An 18895-nucleotide genomic window follows, 5' to 3' on the forward strand; every position below is an offset into this window, starting at 1 on the left:
GAGGGGATCTAGATTAGTCTTGGCATAGGAAGAGATAGGTTGTTCAATCAGGACCCCTAAATATCTAAAGCTGTGGACTATTTGTACTGGGCAATCGTGAGGTAGTCTTACTGGAGTCTCTCGATCGATCTGGAACAATAAGGATTTATCCCAGTTGACCTGAAAGCCTGAGAAAAGGCCAAACCGCCGGATGATTTCCAGCAGGGTTGGGAGTGACGACTGGGGGTCCTCCAAATATATCAACATATCGTCCGCATACAAGGACACTTTTTCTTCTAGGCCCCCAGTCGTCAGTCCCTTAACTTCCCCACTGGATCTCACCAATGCTGCCAGGGGTTCTATTGCTATTGCGAACAGGAGTGGTGACAGTGGACACCCTTGTCTTGTACCTCTCTTTATCTGAAAAGCTTTTGATACGGATGCATTTACTCTCAGTCTAGCAATAGGCTCGGAGTAAAGGAGGCGCACCCACTTTATAAAAGTAGAGCCAAACCCAAATTTGGCTAGAACTTCAAAAAGATATGGCCATTCAACTGAATCAAAGGCCTTGTGAGCATCTAAGGCCAGAACAGCTCGGGTACCAGTTTTATCGTGGATTGCTTGCAGATTAGTATACAGTCTACGTAGATTGATAGAGGTTGACCTTCCAGGTATGAATCCTGTTTGATCCGCCCCCACAATGGTTGTAATCACCGCATTCAATCGTTTAGCAAGTACTTTAGCTAAAATTTTTACGTCAGTGTTAATAAGTGAGATTGGTCGGTATGATTCGCATAAGAGGTGGTCTTTATGTGGCTTGGGGATTAATACTATCAGTGCTTCTGACATGGAGGGTGGCAATCGACCTGTCCTAATGGCAAAATTATACATCCTTAACAAATGAGGTATTAGTAGGTCCCTAAAGTGCATGTACCACTCAATAGGAAACCCATCAAGGCCTGGAGTTTTGTGTCTAGCAAAGGATTGTATTGCATCTCCTATTTCATCTACCGTCAATGGGGCGTCAAGTGTGACTGTCTGAAGCTCTGTTAATTTGGGGAGTGAAATTTCCGAGAGGTAATCGTCTAGTTCCACTATTGTATAGTGAGCTCTAGTTGTGTATAGGGTGGAATAGAACTCGACAAACGCTTCCATAATATCTTTGCTCTGTTCCACCACTATGCCCGCTGAATTTTTAATTCTGGGAATATTGCATGATTGGTATTCTGGTCTGGCTAGGTATGCTAATAACCGACTATTTTTATCTCCAAATTCGAATATACGTTGGCTCTGGTATAGGAGTTTTTTTTGTGTACGTTCCACTAATACCAAGTCCAGCTCTCTAGCCCTGTGTCGCCAAGTGGCGTATGTCGCAGAGGTAGGGTTATCAGAGTACGCAATCTCCGCGTCCCTGAGCCCACCCTCCGCGTCCACTAGTCTGGATTGTGATGCCCTGCGGGCCTGCCCAATCGCAGCTGCAAAGGAACCACGAGTGGTGGCCTTAAAGGCATCCCAGACCATCAGGGTGTCTGCACTATGTTTGTTATTTACCCAGTAAATTTTCATGTCGGCTGTACTCTGGTCCACCACGGCCTGGTCCTCCAACCAGAGCGGGCTTAGTCTCCACACTCTGTACGAGGAGGGTGCGTCAAAGGCCAGGTCCACCATCAAAGGTGAGTGGTCCGACAATGCCCTAGGTAGATACTTAATTCCTGTTATTAAATGAAGTATATTAGAAGAAACCAGACATAGATCAATTCGTGATAGGGTATTATGGGAATCAGATTGACACGAATACTCCCTCACACCAGCATGCTTCCATCTCCAGGCCTCCACCAGGTCAAATTGGGTTAGATAGGATCCTAAGGGCGTTGGGGGCATTGTAGAACATCGGAATCTGTCCATAGAGTTATCTAGCACTGTATTATAATCCCCCGCTATGATTAGTGGGCCTTCAGCAATTTCGAGTATTGTTCCCATCACCTTTTCAAAAAATTTCCTCGTAAAGGGTGGCGGGATATAGATATTTATCACCGTATATGGTTTACCTAGAAATTCCATTACCAAGATGACAAAGCAGCCATTTGGGTCAATTTTAATGCGTTTAATGGAGATTGGTGCTGATTTGGCAATGAGAATAGACGTCCCCCTGGCAAAGGAAGAATAGGTGGAGTGTAGAGCATAAGCTATTTTAGCTCTTTTAAGGGCCATAACTCTGGAGCCCTGGAGATGGGTTTCCTGGAGAAGGATCACATGCGGCCTGTGGCGTGCCAAGTAATCAAACATCACTGAACGCTTTATCTTAGAATTAAGCCCCCGAACATTCCATGATATCAGACGTAGAGTATTCATTTCTGAGTGTAATACATAAGATTGCGCGACCACCTCCCGAGGCACCCCAGAGCCACCCATCGTGTGGGACTCCAGGCTCCCCGAGAGGCGGGGGCGCAATTCCGAAAGCTTGTTTGAAAAATTTGCATATTATTCAGTACGTATACCTGAGCACCTTGATAATTTGTCTGATCCATAAACCTGCAAACATGTATCATAGAGTAGTAATAAGCATGTAACCATGGCATAAACGATGCCAACACCCAAAAGGTTTTCCAACCCTCCCATCCCACCCTAACCCTCCCGGCTCCCATATCCCAACTCATGAGAGCTTTGTACCCTAAATTGAAACTGCGTAGCAGGGGGTGTTTAGAACAGTCTCGTGGTCACCCTCCCGGGATAGCACTAATCAGGGGGAGATTGTGAACACGAGCTACCACCCGTGCAAACTTCCCGGGCAGAATATTCGTCAGCCCGGTCTTAACAAAATATTCCTTTGGATGATGATAGAAATGTTTCAGTTCCGGTCCGCCTAACTGTAACCAGATTGGTCAGCCTGTAGAAGGATACTAATAGTTCCATCATGGGACGTACAGCATTGAACAGTTGTCTTCCTTCAGGTGGATAAGTGTTAGTATGGGAATGTCAATGTCCTGGGGTTTATTTGTAATCTTCATTGTGAATATTAAAGATTAGTAGCTCAAAGGATGTCAATGAACAAAGAGCTCTGCTGTCATTGAACAATAGGGGGATGTATTGGTCATCGGGGGGGTGATCTCCGCGGCAGGTTCTTTTGTTCAAAAGGTCCCAGTGCGTCTGCCCAGTGAGCCGCTTCTTTCGGATCAGTGAAGAAATGGGCTTTGCCCTGATGAATGACCCGAAGGCGTGCAGGATACAGCATGCTGTATGGTAGTTGTAGATCACGTAAACGCTTCTTGACCGCTAGGAAAGTGGCACGCTGTTTCTGTGTGGCTACCGAGAAGTCAGGGAAGATGGTGATGCCGTTACCGTTGAAGAGTATACTCCCCTTCTCCCTGGCCGCTCTGATGATGGCTTCTCTATCCCTGAAATGCAGCATCTTAATGAGCATAGCGCGTGGGGGGGCCCCAGGGGGTAAGGGGCGCAGTGGAACCCTATGGGCCCTCTCGATGGCAAACATGGTGGAAAATACATTGGCGCCAAATACTGTCATCAGCCATTGCTCCATAAACTTTTCTGGGGCCTTGCCCTCTGCCCCTTCTGGAAAGCCTAGGAAGCGGAGGTTGTTGCGTCTTAGACGGTCTTCCATATCTGTAAGCTTATCAGCCATATAATCTTGGGCCTGGCGCAACTCCCTTACAGATCCCTGCAAAGGGTGCGTGTCATCCTCTAAATCTCCTATGCGCTGTTCCGCATTGTGCACTCTATGTCTCAGGTTTTGTACATCATGTTTCAGGAATGATAGATCAGTTTTAATTGAGTCCATCTGTGTGGTAAGGGAAGCATGGCTGTGCTGTATAGCCTCCATGATTTGTGAGAGAGAGGGTTCTGCAGGGCCTGCAGCCGTATCAGCATTAGGATCAGACACTGAGTCTCTGTCCTCTGGGGAGGGGGATAGCAGGGGGTCTTCAGGGCTGCTGCCAGGGATATATTGTGACTCACCCTTCCCTCGATGCTGCTGGATTATCAAAGAGGTGGATGGCTGACCTTGCTTCTGAGCGTGGAGCCGGCCGGCGCCATTTTGCTGCGGCGGGCATGGCTGTGATGGCGGACCGAGTCTCGAGGTTTCCTCCATGGCCGGACCGTATTTCACCATGATCAGAGGTGCTCTGGAGTCCTGGGAGGTTAATGAGCTGAAGGATGGTTGTGGATGGTGGCCGGGCTGGCAGGATGGCTGAAGGATCTGAGTGAGACGGACGGAGCTCAGGCTCTGCACGTCTTCACATCCCGGTCGTTGGCCACGCCCCCCCAGCCAGATGGTTTAACATCCTACCAAGGATCTATACCAGCGATAAGCAATTAGCGGATCTCCAGCTGTTGCACAACTACAAGTCCCATCATGCCTCTGCCTCTGGGTGTCATGCTTGTGGCTGTCAGAGTCTTGCTATACCTCATGGGTCTTGTAGTTCTGCAACAGCTGGAGGTCCGCTAATTGCATATCCCTGATCTATACCTTCTATCCTCTGGTCACCATTCCTTTGGAAAAACTGCAGGAGAATCAGCGCCTTTGCTCACATATAGTGGCAATGCCCAATGATACAAAGATACTGGTTATCATTATTGGACCTTATAACCCAAATTAGCGATATTACCTTTGCAGCTGAACTTTGGATTTGCCTGTTCCATAATATGCCTTCCTTTTAAAATACTACAAACACACTCTTTTCCTCCTGCTCCTTCAAATGTTCTCATCACTGCAGTCAAAAACTGTAAAAATGTTTATTTGACCAACGATAAGAACAGGGGGTCTCCAAATTTTCTACACAAAGGACCAGTTTACTGTCCCTTAGACCTTTAGCCAGCCTTATATGGTGCAATTTTCTTTCCTGCAACCACATGTTGCAGGAAAGAAAATCATTTGATTGATTCCCCCATTAACACAGTCAGTGTTGATCAGGGAATCCCTCCCGTCCCTGCCTAGAGAAGACAGTGATTATTGCTAGCAGCTATAGCCGCTGGCAGTAATTGCATGAGAAATCTGACATGCTAGCTGTACCCAAGTCGATCGATGGATTGTTTTGGGTACAATCAGCCTGCCTATACATGGTTCAAATCTCAGCCGGTCCCTGCTGAACTGGCCGAGAGTTGAACCATCTATGGCCGGCTTTAGGGGGGCAAGACTATGGAGAGTGCGAGTAGAAATTGGCCCCGCATCAGTGAGAGTAAACAATGCCTCAAGCTTGGTGATAAATAGGATTAAAACATTTACATAGAACATGTGGTCAGCAGGAGGAATAATACCCCATCATTGGTATTAGGCATGTGCAATTCGTTTCGTTCCGAATTCGTTTTTTAGCGAATTTCGACAAATTCGTTAATTCGGGAATATCCGAATTAACGAAAACCCGTTTAACGAATTTTTTCCGAATATTCGTAAATTTGATAAAAGTGGACATTCGTAAATTCAAGCATTCGTACATTCGTACATTCGCAATTTACGAATGTACATTTGTACTTTCGTACATTAGTAAATTAGTGAATTCGTAAATTTGTAAATTCGAAAATTCGGAGATCTGAAATAATAGTTAACTAATAATAACTTAACTATTAGTAATTACTAGTAACTTTTAAATTATAGGTATTGTAATTTCCTTTCAAATTTGGCTGTTAGTGAACGTAACACATACAAATTTATCCAAAGTTATGAATGATCCGAAAAAACGGAATGGAACGTAATGAATTAATAATAATAAATAACAATAATAATAATAACAACGTTTTATTATTATCATTTATTATTAATTTGTTCCGTTCGATTTGTTTAGATGCAGCATTCGTTTTGGATAATTCGTAACTTCGGATAAATTCGTATTTGTTACGTTCACTGACAGTCAAATTTGAAAGGAAATTACAATACCTATAATTTAATAGTAAGTTACTATTTCAGATTTTTGAATTTTCGGGTTTTTGGATTTTCAAACTTCGAATTTACAAATTTACGAATTTTCTAATTTACAAATGTACGATTTTACGAATTTACGAATGTACGAATTTACAAATGTACAAATGTAAAAATGAACGAATGTATGAAAGTACGAATGTTCGAATTTACGAATGTACGAATGTACGAATGAACGCATTTACGAATTTACGAATGAATGAATTTACGAATCGCGATCATAACGAATGACCCGAAAAACGAAAAAAATAATAAACTAATGAAATGAAAACGAAAATGAACTAATTTTTTGACTGTGCACATGTCTAATTGGTATTAGTGGGAGGAATTGTGCCCCATTGGTGTTCATGGTAGGAATAGTGCTCCATCATTGGTGTCATTGGGAGAAATAGTGCCACATTATTGGTGTCAGTGGCAGTAAAAGTGCCCTATAATTGGTGTCAGTTACAGGAATAGTGCCCCATAATTGGTGTAAGTGGGAGGAATAGTGCCTCATCGTTGGTGTCAGTGGGAGGTATAATGCCCCATTGTTGGTGTCTGTAGAAGGAATGGTACCAAGGGTCTAAAGATAAGTGAAGGGCTGCAGCTTGGAGACCACTATATTAAAAAAAATTGAACAAAGGTTCTTAAACACAGCTTTACAGCCATTCCCATCCTCCCTCCTTTTTCATATCTAGTCTCCCTGGCCTTTCTTTTCCTTTTCTGCTTTTCAAGCCCTCTAAATATGGAAAATGATGGTGTTGCTTTACTGAAAAACTCTTTATACTTACACTATATTACCAAAAGTATTGGGAAGCCTGCCTTTACACGCACATGAACTTTAATGTCATCCCAGTCTTAGTCCGTAGGGTTTAATATAATGAGTTGGCCCACCCTTTGCAACTAAAACAGTTTCAACTCTTCTGGGAAGGCTGTCCATAAGGTTAAGAAATGTGTCTATGGGAATATTTGACCATTCTTTCAGAAGCGCATTTGTGAGGTCAGGCATTGGTGTGCACGAGAAGGCTGGCTCACAGTCTCCACGCAAATTCATCCCAAAGATGTTCTATTGGGTTGAGGTCAGGATTCTGTGCAGGCGAGTTAAGTTATTTCCCCCCAAACTCGCTCATCCGTGTTTTTATGGACCTTGCTTTGTGCACTGATGCACAGTCATGTTGGAACAGGAAAGGGACGCCCAAACTGTCCCCACAAACTTGGAAGCAAGAAATTTTCAAAATGTCTTGGTATGCTGACGCTTAAGAGTTCCTTTCACTGGAACTAAGGGGCCAAGCCTAACCCCTGAAAAACAACCCCACACCATAATCCTCCCTCCACCATATGATTTGGACCAGTGCACAAATCAAGGTCCATAAAGACATGTATGAGCGAGTTTGGGGTGGAGGAACTTGACTGGCCTGCACAGAGTCCTGACCCCTTCCTGATAAAACACCTTTGGAATGAATTAGAGCAGAGACTGCGAGCCAGGCCTTTTCGTCCAACATCAGTGCCTGACCTCACAAATACGCTTCTGGAAGAATGGTCAAACATTCCCATAGACACACTCCTAAACCTTGTGGACAGCCTTCCCAGAAGATTTGAAGCTCTTATAGCTGCAAAGGGTGGGCAACTCAATATTGAACCCTACGGACTAAGACTGGGATGCCATTAAAGTTCATGTGTGTGTAAAGGCAGGTGTACCAATACATTTGGTTGTCTTGTGTATATGGAGGCTCACATGTAAAACCATCTGGATTGTTAATTATGTGTTTTTTTTCACTAAAACCTAATAAAGAGAAAATAAAATAAACCTATATTATTGTTCTGACCTTTTTCAAGGTGATGAGCGGTGCAGTCTGATTGGCTGTTCTGAGTTACTGCACACCATCGCTCTTCTCTACCTGAATGTTTTCGCAAGCAAAACATAACCAGAACATAAAATGATTCTTGATGGTTGAGAAATGCAAACAGCAAAATAAGATAATAAAGTTTGTTAGTTTAGGAGCAGTTAGCAAAATGAATAAAACCCAAACATTAAAATCTGCATGAAAACTCCAGAGATTCGGGGGAAGAAAAAAAAGTATATTTAGCTTTCAATAAGTCTTCATGAAGCATTTATAGCTTCAAATTTTCAGTCACATTCAATTTGTTCCACGTCATTTAACATTCTCTCTCACAATATTCAGGAATCTAAAAACAACTTAACGGTGAAATATGCAGATAGACTTTGTGTGATACACATTGTAACTGCATGGTGATCTAAAAACTATTGCGCACCGTGGTTTCAGGAAAGGGTAATGTAAGGTGGAGATCATAATTCTTGCTGACGCTGTTAACCGATTGGATTCACAAAACAATATATCCAAAATATTTATTTATTTCTCGTACATCACAGGACACAGAGAAGCCATATATATTACTACATGGGTTATGCACTACCTATAGGCGAATGGACACTGGGAGAATAACCAAAAACAGGAAGTGATCCCTATATAACCCCTCACATACAGGAAGTACTCCAGTTTTTTTGCCAGTGTCTAAAATGGTGGATGGTCATTTTTGAGCTCTCTGTGAGTTTCCATGCTGTAATCCCGCACAGGTTCTTAAGAATCAAGGGACAGCATTTCCAGATTGGATCCATTTCAAAAATCTACTATGCTAAGATAAATGGTACCGAGCCTCGTAAAGAAGATTAAATGATCTACAACTAGATTTTGCCTGTAATGCAACCTTCGGGTGCTGGACCCTGCGTAGTGGAATCCTGGACACCACAGCGCTACGGCATTCCTGCAGGGTGCTGTACAGGCCCAAGGGACCCTCATGCTAAAAGGGTACCCAGTCCTTAAAGGTCCGTGTGACAGAACCCACCACGATGGGTGAAGTTTTCAACCTCATCAAAGGCTTTTGAGCTTTGTCATAGAAGAACAACATTTTCAGTTTGTGGCTCTGCCCTTTGGGCTTGCAACCACACCCTGGGTCTTCACAAAGATCCTAGAACCGGTACTGGGTCTTCTAAGATCTCAAGGGATCTTGATTGCAGGCTACTTAGATGATCTCCTACTCAGGGATCAATCGCTGCAGGTTTTGATAAGGAACGTGACCTTTACGGTCCAATTCCTGGAACATCTCAGATGGATCATAAATTCAGAGAAATCGGCCCTAAATCAGGTTCAAAGTCTGAAATACTTAGGCCTTATCATGGACACAGTCCAGGCAAAAGTTCTTGCCTCCAAGAAGGGTCGAGGCCCTCATTCGAGGGAATTCCGTATGCCAGTTCCATTCCAGGGCATTGCAGCAGAACATTCTGTCTGCATGGAGCAGGAAGATGCAGGCTTTGGATTCCTGCATGATCATAACCTCCAAGACTCGAGGAAGTCTCGCCTGGTGGTTAATAGACCAGAATCTGGTACAGGGAAGGTCTTTTCTTCCACTGTCGTGGAAGGTAGTGACCACAGATGCCAGTCTTTCCGGCTGGGGCACAGTCATGGAAAGTTCCACAGTCCAGGGGAAATGGACTGACAGAACAGTGATTGCCCATCAATGTGCTAGAGCTGCAGGCAATATGCCTCGCGCTGAATTATTGGACGTCAAAGTTACAGGGTCACCCGGTAAAGGTGCAAACCGACAATGCCACGGTTGTGGCCTATGTCAACCATCAGGGTGGCACCAAGAGTCTTCTGGCCCACATGGAGGTCAGTCATGTGCTATCCTGGGCAGAAAGGCATGTGCCAGTGCTGTCTGTCATCCACATTCCAGGGGTAGAGAACTGGAAAGCAGACATCCAGGAGAATGGTCTCTGCACCCACAGGTGTTTATGCAGATTTGCCAGCGGTGGGGTACACCAGATGTAGACCTGCTGGCATCCAGGTTCATCTGCAAGATTCAGCAGTTTGTATCCAGAGCAAGAGATCCACTTGCGATCGGGATAGATGCTCTGGTAGTTCCCCGGACTCAGTCCTCTTTGATTTATGCTTTCCCCCCCCCGATTCTTCGTCTGCCACATCTTTTGCACAGGATCCGAGAGGAGATGACATCAGTTATTCTGGTAGCTCCGGCCAGAACCAGGAGGGCCTGGTATCCGGAGGTAGTGAGATTAGCAGTAGGCAAGCCTTGGACGCTTCCGCTCCAGCTCGATCTACTGTCACAGGGGCCTATATTCCATCCGAATTTACGCTTGCTGAATTTGACGGCATGGCTATTGAAGCAAGGGTGCTAGAAGATCGTGGATCGTGGAGATAGTGGTAACTACATTGGTGAATGCCAGAAAGGCGGTCACCAGGAAGGTTTATCACAGGGTTTAGAAGGCTTACATTACATGGTGTGAGGCCAGAAGTTGGCATCCTCGCAGATGTTTGGTAGAGAGAATTCTCTTTTTTCTTCAGTCAGGCTTAGATAAAAGATTAGCATTGACAACAACTGCAGGTATCAACCTTATCAGTGTACTTCCAAAAGCCTTTGGCTTCACATTCCCTGGTCCGGACTTTTATTCAGGGAGTGACTCACTTATTGCCTCCCGTTAAATCACCTCTTTGCCCTTGGGATTTGAATTTGGTTTTGTCACTGCTACAGGAGCAGCCTTTTGAACCAATCAACGAAGTTCCATTAGTTCTTTAGACACGGAAGTTGGCTTTTCATTTTGCAATTACTTCGGCTAGAAGGGTCTCCAAATTGGCGGCCCTTTCCTGTAAGGAGCCGTGTTTGATTTTGCACCATGATAAAGTGGTGCTATGTCCTGTTCCATCCTTTTTGCCTAAGGTAGTTTCTGAATTTCATTTAAATCAGGACATTGTTCTACCTTCTTTTTTCTCTCACCCTGGCTCGCCAGAATAGAAGCAGTTGCACCTTTTGGATGTGGTGCGGGTGGTCAGAGTCTACCTGCAAAGGTCTGCAAACATCAGAAGTTCTGATACGTTTTTTTTGTTTTGCCAAGAAGGGTCAAATGGCTTCTAAGGCATCCATTTCACTTTGGATTCGCCAGTTAATCACTCAGGCCTATGGTCTGAAAGGTAAAGCTCCTCCCTTTGGGGTTAGAGATCATTCTACCAGGGGTGTTGGAACCTCCTGGAATTTTCACCATCAGGCGTCAGTGGCGCAGATTTGCAAGACCGCTACTTGGTCTTCGGTACATACGTTCACAAGATTTTATCAGGTGGATGTTAAGGCAGCGGTTTTTACAGTAGTGTCTTGTGGGCTGCTGTATAAATTTGATGGTGTTTTCATACAGTGTCTCCCTCCCCTCAAGGCTATTGCTCTACAGGTAGTAATGTATATGGCTGCTCTGTGTCCCATGATGTATGAGAAAGAAAATTGGATTTTTTTCTTTATACTTACCTGTAAAATCCATTTCTTTGAGTACATCACGGGACACAGAGTCCCCTCTATTTTTGGGTGTTCATTGCTTGCTACAAAACTGGAGTACTTCCTGTATGTGAGGGGTTATATAGGGGATCACTTCCTGTTTTTGGTTATTCTACCAGTGTCCATTCACCTATAGGTAGCCCATAACCCAGGTAGGAATGTATATGGCTGCTCTGTGTCCCGTGATGTACTCAAAGAAATGGATTTTCCAGGTAAGTATGAAGAAAAAGTCGAATTTTCGGTATTTACTGTCAAATATGCTTTTCCTTCATTGGGGCACGCTTGTGTTAGGCAGTACCCTCTACTGGTGGGATGGAAAAAGGCTGCCGCTGGGTCTTCTGGTCCCCAGCTTCTTCACTTATAGATATTGGTCAGTTTTTAACACTGCGTATTTTCGGTAGACTTCAAAAAAAGCGATATGCTGTAACAAATGCACAAAAAAACAGTGACAGGCAAAGCCTATTGCTGGGGCAGGACTTATCATTAATGGTGGAAGGGGGGGGGTTTAAAAGAAAACTGTCATGGGCAAAAAACCTTAGCTTGCTTTTGCTGACTGCATTGTGAAAATGTTGATATGTCATGGTGATCCTATGGCTGGGTACAGGTATACGAAACAATGGCTTACGTGTACGATTTACAGATTGTGACTTATGAAGGATAAAAGCCACAGCATTTTGGATACAGAATTGTAAATTTGCCTCCTTGCAGCTATCTGTACGTTGGACAGTTGCAGTCAATGCCCTTACGGAACACAACCTTTGAGATAAACCCAGCTACAGGATGAGCCACCTAGAGAGGTCATTACATCTGCATTAAAATGGCGGAAAAACCATGTGACAGTAGGAAGCACAGCCTGAATATTTATCAAATAAAATAATTCATATTTAGAATCAGGAAGTTTTTATTTTAGTTGCAGTTTACCTATATACAAATCAGATGCTTTGGATCCGCATTCAATTTCAATAACATGTGAATTGAACCAGCTTTTAACGAAGCCGGGTTCACACATCTTCTGGGTGGCCGCAGTCCGTTTCTAAAAAGAGTCCTGTGCGATTTTGCGTCCGGTTTAGATGCAGATTCAAGTAAAAATTTGCACCTGAATCAGTCAACAAAAGCGCACCAGACTCCGGACTGTAAACTGCAGCCGGACATGGGTGAACCCAGCCTTGATTTTAATATTAGCACATTATTAACATCATGCAGTTATCAGAATGCAATTTTTTTTGCTACAGTGATCTTTTAATACAGGGTGTAACAATGGTTTTGCAGAGCATTCTGGGTTTTCTAAAGTATGAACAGAGCAGTAGATTCTTCTGCTGAGACTCTCTCTCTTTACCTAAAGGTCTATTTGCAGCCATTTGGAGCGGGGTAAGGCTTTTTAGTCATCCCTCCAATTTAACTTTGTGTGCAACTTGAGCTTTAGCTTCTTAGCACCAAAATTACTTTGTATAACTTGGCACAAGGTATTGTGAGTATTGGCTGGATAGTGGAAGTAATGTTTTTTTGTGGTTGTGGTTTAATTACAGTTAAACTCAGTAGTCAGATGCTAGTAGAATAAAGTTTAAGCCTCCAGCTATAAAAACAGTTTTGATAATATGGGGGTACCATCATCCTAGTAATAATATTTGGAGAGAAACTAAGGGCAACTCCACTACTAAGCCCTCAGTAGAGAAAAAAACATATATAAAAAAAAAAAAGTTTTATTTATACAAAAGTATTAAAAAGACACAAATCCACAAATTGGATAAAAACAATTGGTAGTAACATAGTCGGCTCATGTATTATACAAATAGTCGGCTGGTAGCATGGTATCGTTAGACATACGCTAAGGACATGGAACAATTGAATTCTCGATGTACTGCATATCCGACATGTTTCATGGCTGAAATTAGGAAATTATATAAAAAGTATAATCTAAAACAGAACAATAAAAAGCATTTTAATATTGTTCCAATGAGTGATAATGAGGGGAAGATGGTCACTGATTTGCTTACCCAAGAAGAACCATCACTCAGATGGCAGTCAAGTCAAAGATGAGGGCGCCCTATGGCGGGCATGTGGTACATTTAATATATGTATATCAATATCTGAATAAATTGGTGAAAATAAAAAGATATGTGTTTAATAGTCCATGTATGACTAATTGGGGTCGTTCTTATTGATGCAACAAAAGGTACGAGACGTAGGGATGAGGGCAAAAAAGAATCGACAAAATGGGGGGGGGGGGGAGGCAGGAAAAAAAGGGAAAGGGGTTGGGAGGGAGAAGGGGAACAGGTTTAGGTTTACACTGAGCCATGTGCAGCTTAGTGTACAACCCAGGAACGATTCCATGCTGGGATAAAGTATCTCCTAGAGTTATGTCATCTTGCTAATCAAAATGACCATAGCCTCCGAACCCATAAAGAGAGTTAAGGAAGATGGAACCAATCAGGATAAAGAGCAGTGAGGACAGCATGGCGCTGGAGGGAATCACTTTGCAAGGTATGTGTGCCATAATGTGCAAATATGTTGTACATACTTGAACATTATGGCGAAAAAAGCTCCTGGTGGCCCAAACATTTTTTTGGGATGTTTAATTCTTGAAGTATTAGGGCTATGTATAAATGCCTCTTTCTAAACAAACATGCTGTATACAAGTATTAAAATTCCCCATCTCTACGCTTGTTTCAGCTTACCGACTCTTTGAAGACAAAGCATCAGCATGACAGCCAGAAGATGAGCATTGCCAAAAGGAAAAGCCAGCAATGGCAGCCTACACAATTTTTACATGTAATTTTGTAGAATAGGTTAAAGGATAAGTTCGACTTTGGGAACATGGAACATGGTCCCAATGCAGCTGCTGCTGCCCAGTTCCCCCTGGCAGCAGTATGGGGAGAAGTTCCCTGTACTAGATGTCACTTTTTGAAATCAGCGCGGCTGCGTGGGGCTCTGCCCACACAGCCACATCATTCACTCACACAGCTCTGTGTGTGAACGAACTACAAGCCCCGACATCCTTTGCGGCTGCTGGCTTGTAGTTCTCAATGAGAACAAGGCTCCACAGCACTATGATAGTTCACATGTGCATTTATTCTTTTTTTTTTTTTTTTTTTTACTTATCCTTTAACCATTAGTCAACCTGCTCACACAGATATCCTGCGGTAGGTCGGCTCTCCTGAGCGAATCGCCATACCTGTACGGCGGCTCCCGCTACACGAGCATGCCCGCAGGTCGGACGGACTCGATGTCTGTCTGCGACCCGCGATCGCCTATTACAGAGGCAGAACGGGGAACTGCCTTTGTAAACAAGGCGATTCCCCATTCTGAGAGGGGAAATGTCAGAGATCTATTGTTCCCAGTGAATGGGAACAGTAATCTTTGGTTATGTCCCTGGTAGCCCATCCCCCCTACAGTTAGAACACGCTGAGGGAACACACTTAACCCCTTGATCGCCCCCTAGTGTTAACCCCTTCCATGCCAGTGTCATTTTTACATTGATCAGTGCATTTTTACAGCACTTATCAATATAATAATGTCACTGGTCCCCAAAAAGTGTAATTTGGGGTCAGATTTGTCCGCCGCAATGTCGCAGTCCTGCTAAAAATCGCAGATCGCCGCCATTACTAGTAAAAACAATAAAAAACAATAAAAGTCCCTAAAACTATCCCATAGTTTGTAGACGCAATAACTTTTGCGCAAACCAATCAATATACGCCCATTTTTTTTTTACCCAAAATATTTAGAAGAATATATATCGGTCTAAACTGATGAATAAATCATTTTTTTTATATTTTTTGTTTGGACATGTATTATAGCAAAAAGTAAAAAAAAAAAAAATATTTTTTTCATAATTGTCGCTCTTTGTTTATAGCGCAAAAAATAAAAACCAAAGAGGTGATCAAATACCACCAAAGGAAATCTCTATTTGTGAGAAAAAAAGGACGTCAATTTTGTTTGGGTACAGTGTCGCACGACCGCGTAATTGTCAGTTAAAGCGACATGGGGGGGGCAAATCCTTTCCGGGCTGAAGTGGTTAAATGTCCAGGTTAGAGAGGTATTATTTACAGTTAAAGCAAAAATGCAGGGTCTGGTTAAAAAAAGAAGTATGGCCAAAGTTAATTTTGGCCATAGGTGTGCACTTATTTGTGCTCTCCTGTGACCCAGAAGTCTGCTGACTTCACAGAGCCACACCAGACTCTGTATGTATCCCGGCAATAATATTGGGATCTACCCAGATGCCTTGCAGGCAGCTGGCTTAGTCTCTTAATGTGCTGCTGAGAGCCTGAGCCATCCGCTCCTGCCTGGTGCTCCAGTGAGTGCTGGAGGAGCAGAGTGGTGACTGTCACCTCTTTCTGCTCAAAAAAAAAACAAAAAAAACCCCCAAAAAACTCCACTTTGCACTGAAAGTGCACATGGAAGTAAACCCGCTGTAGATCTGAGGGGGACATGCAAGGAAAATAAAAAACAGCATTTTAGCTTGCACATGATTGGATGATAAAATCAGAAGAGCTTCCCCTTATTTCAGATCTACCCCTTAGATTTAGAGCGACTGCACTTACAAGTGCACATGCAGTGCAAAGTGGATTTGCCTTTCGTAAATAACCCCCTATGTTGACTCCCATTTACCAGACTCCACTGGGTTGTACTGGCTGCATGCACTCTCCTGGTTGTACTGGGCATGTCGTATTGGTGCTGCGGCGCTGGTTTAGTGGAATTTTTTTTAGTATGGCTGTCTGCTCAGAGCAAACTGAGAACGGTCATGTGATCGCTCAGTTCTCAGGCTCAGAGTCAGTGGGGGATAGCTTGCAGCATCAGACTGATGTTGCAGCAGGTAAGAATGCATGTATGTGTGTGTTTTATATTCTGACAATTCTACTTCTACAAGTCCCTGATTCCATCACATATAGCAACTTTTTACAGTTACAAAAAAGTTTTTAAATAAAAAAAAAAAAAAAAGTTACTACATATACTAATGCTGGCCATAGAGAGTTGGAACCTCGGCTGAGTCAAAAGGAACCGGCTCAGAATCGAACCATGTATGGGCAGGCTGACTATACCCAAGTTGATCCATCAATCAACTTGGGTACAACTGGCCTGACGGATTTTACATGCGATTATTGCAAGCGGCTGTTATAGCGGGTAACAATATTCACTGTGTTCTCTCAGCGGGGGCGGCTTTTCTTGCCCAAACCCCTCTTTGCTGGGGATATTACATATCCCTCATCTTGTGAGAAGACCATCCTGCACTGTTCTGGAGCATCTTCTCGTAAGGTTTGGTATACTCAAAATTCTCTGGGATCTTACTGAAAGGATAGCAAGGTCACCCTCTGCAGTACAGCAGCCAGGGTAAGGCAAGTATTACTTTTTTAAGTTTTTTCCCTACATTTTTTTTTTCTTTAAGCTGCTATATGTGATGAGAGAGAGGAACTGATTTATCAAGCAAACCTGGTGGACTACTGTCTCTTATCACTCTTAATGTGCAACTAAATGTATTTAACTATATGGTTACTCTCACTTCTTTCCATCAAAAATCAGATAACGCCAGTAAATCTGCTTTGGATAGAAAGAAATCCATTCCCTCAGCGTAGTTAATTAAACCGTTTATCAGGACATTAATGCTCTATCCAATTATTCTTACTTTATCTTGCTTCTCAGACTGACTTAATTTTTATGTATGCAATTTACAAATGATATAGAGAGACATAAATTGTGCTACAACTGTGGCATAATTAAATTCACTCTGGCTGGGTGACCTGATATTTACCTGCATGCAACAGATGCAGTATTTTAATCGCCAAATGTTTTATTACATCCTTGCTTGCTTGGGAAATAAGATTTAATAATTACATTGAAAAGGACATTGAATATCTTAATTAAGAAATAACGGTCAGGCAGGTCCAGCGTGCTACGCACCACAGCCTTTTCAATGCTGAACACACTTAAGGTAAATCTGTCGCAAATTCGGGCAATTCAAACTGAGCATATAACAACGAAATAGGACAAATGCACTAAAGGTTATATGATAAGGGGGTACTAATGTGCAAACCAAGGGGTAAGAAACTAAACCTAACAAGTAGCTGCCAACATCTGGGGGTTTTGGTAGATCATAAGCTCAATAATAACATGCAATCTGCGGTTTCCAAAGCCAGCAAAGTCCTTTCTTGTATTAAGAGAGGTATGGACTCTAGAGAGAGGTATAATTTTGCGCCTGTTCAAATCATTAGTAAGACCTCATCTGGAATATGCAGTTCAGTTTTGGGCACCAGTTCTCAAAAGGATATCGGGGAACTGGAGAAAGTGCAGAGAAGGGCAACCAAACCGATAAGAGGCATGGGGGAGCTCAGCTATGTGGAAAGATTAGAGGAACTGAATTTATTCACTCTTGAGAAGAGGAGAATAAAGGGGGATATGATCAACATGTTCAAATACCCTGTTCCCCCGAAAATAAGACCTAGCGTGATTGTCGGTGATTGCTGCAATATAAGCCCTACCCCCCAAATAAGCCCTAGTTAAAGTCCTTGTAGGTCTTATTTTCAGGGTAGGGCTTATTTTCGGGGAAACAGGGTAGGGCTTATATTGCAGCCATCACAGACAGTCACACTAGGTCTTATTTTCGGGGAAACAGGGTATATAAGGGGTCCATATAGTGAACTTGGTGTTTACGGTCAACACGGAGGACAAAGTGGCACCAAATACGGAAAGGTTTCTTCACAGTAAGAGCTGTGAAAATGTGGAATAGATTCCCTCCAGAGGTGGTTCTGGCCAGCTCAGTAGATTGCTTTAAGAAAGGCCTGGATACTTTCCTAAATGTACAGAATATAACTGGGTACTGACATTTATAGGTAAAGTTGATCCAGGGAAAATCCGATCAGGAAGGATTTTTTCCCCTGCTGTAGCAAATTGGAGCATGCTCTGCTCGTTTTTTTTTGCCTTCCTCTGAATCAACTGTGGATATAGAATTGGGTATATTGAATTGTACAATATTTTTTATTTTATTTATTTATTTTATGGTTGAACTGGATGGACTTGTGTCTTTTTTCAATCTAACTATGAAACTTTGAAACATCAATGGTGTTCCCACAGTTAGTTTTGTTAGTGTGGGTGCACTAAAGGTTACCTACCATCATTTTTTTTTTTTAATGGGTAACAGAAATGAACCACTATTAGCAGTCAAGTTAGTCTCCCTCTCTACTGTCCTACCTACATAATCGGGATGTTGCTGCCTTTTCCTTTATTACCCTTCCTGATTGATCTTATTTGTTAGTCTCATCTGACATGTTCCTAGGAACTAATTTTTAAACCTCTATTGACATGATATGCATTTCATGAAGGCATAACTTCTTAGGGCTCATTCTGATGGGCGCTAAGAACTGTCCTCCGCATTGAGGCATTTTTTTTCCTGCGTCTGTGTCCACCTCTGAGCTGCACCCAGGCAACCTATAGAAGTGGATGCAGACGCAGCGGCTGCACAGACACATTCGCATGTCAAAATCTGACATGTGAGTAGGAGCGGGTGCATGGATCTTAACACACAGGGGGGTTATTTACTAAAGGCAAATCCACTTTGCACTACAAGTACAGTCGCTTTAGATCTGAGGGGGACATGCAAGGAAAATAAAAAACAGCATTTTAGCTTGCACATGATTGGATGATAAAATCAGCAGAGCTTCCCCT

Source organism: Aquarana catesbeiana, linkage group LG11 (genome assembly GCF_042186555.1).
Source record: "Aquarana catesbeiana isolate 2022-GZ linkage group LG11, ASM4218655v1, whole genome shotgun sequence".
Lineage (NCBI taxonomy): Eukaryota > Metazoa > Chordata > Amphibia > Anura > Ranidae > Aquarana > Aquarana catesbeiana.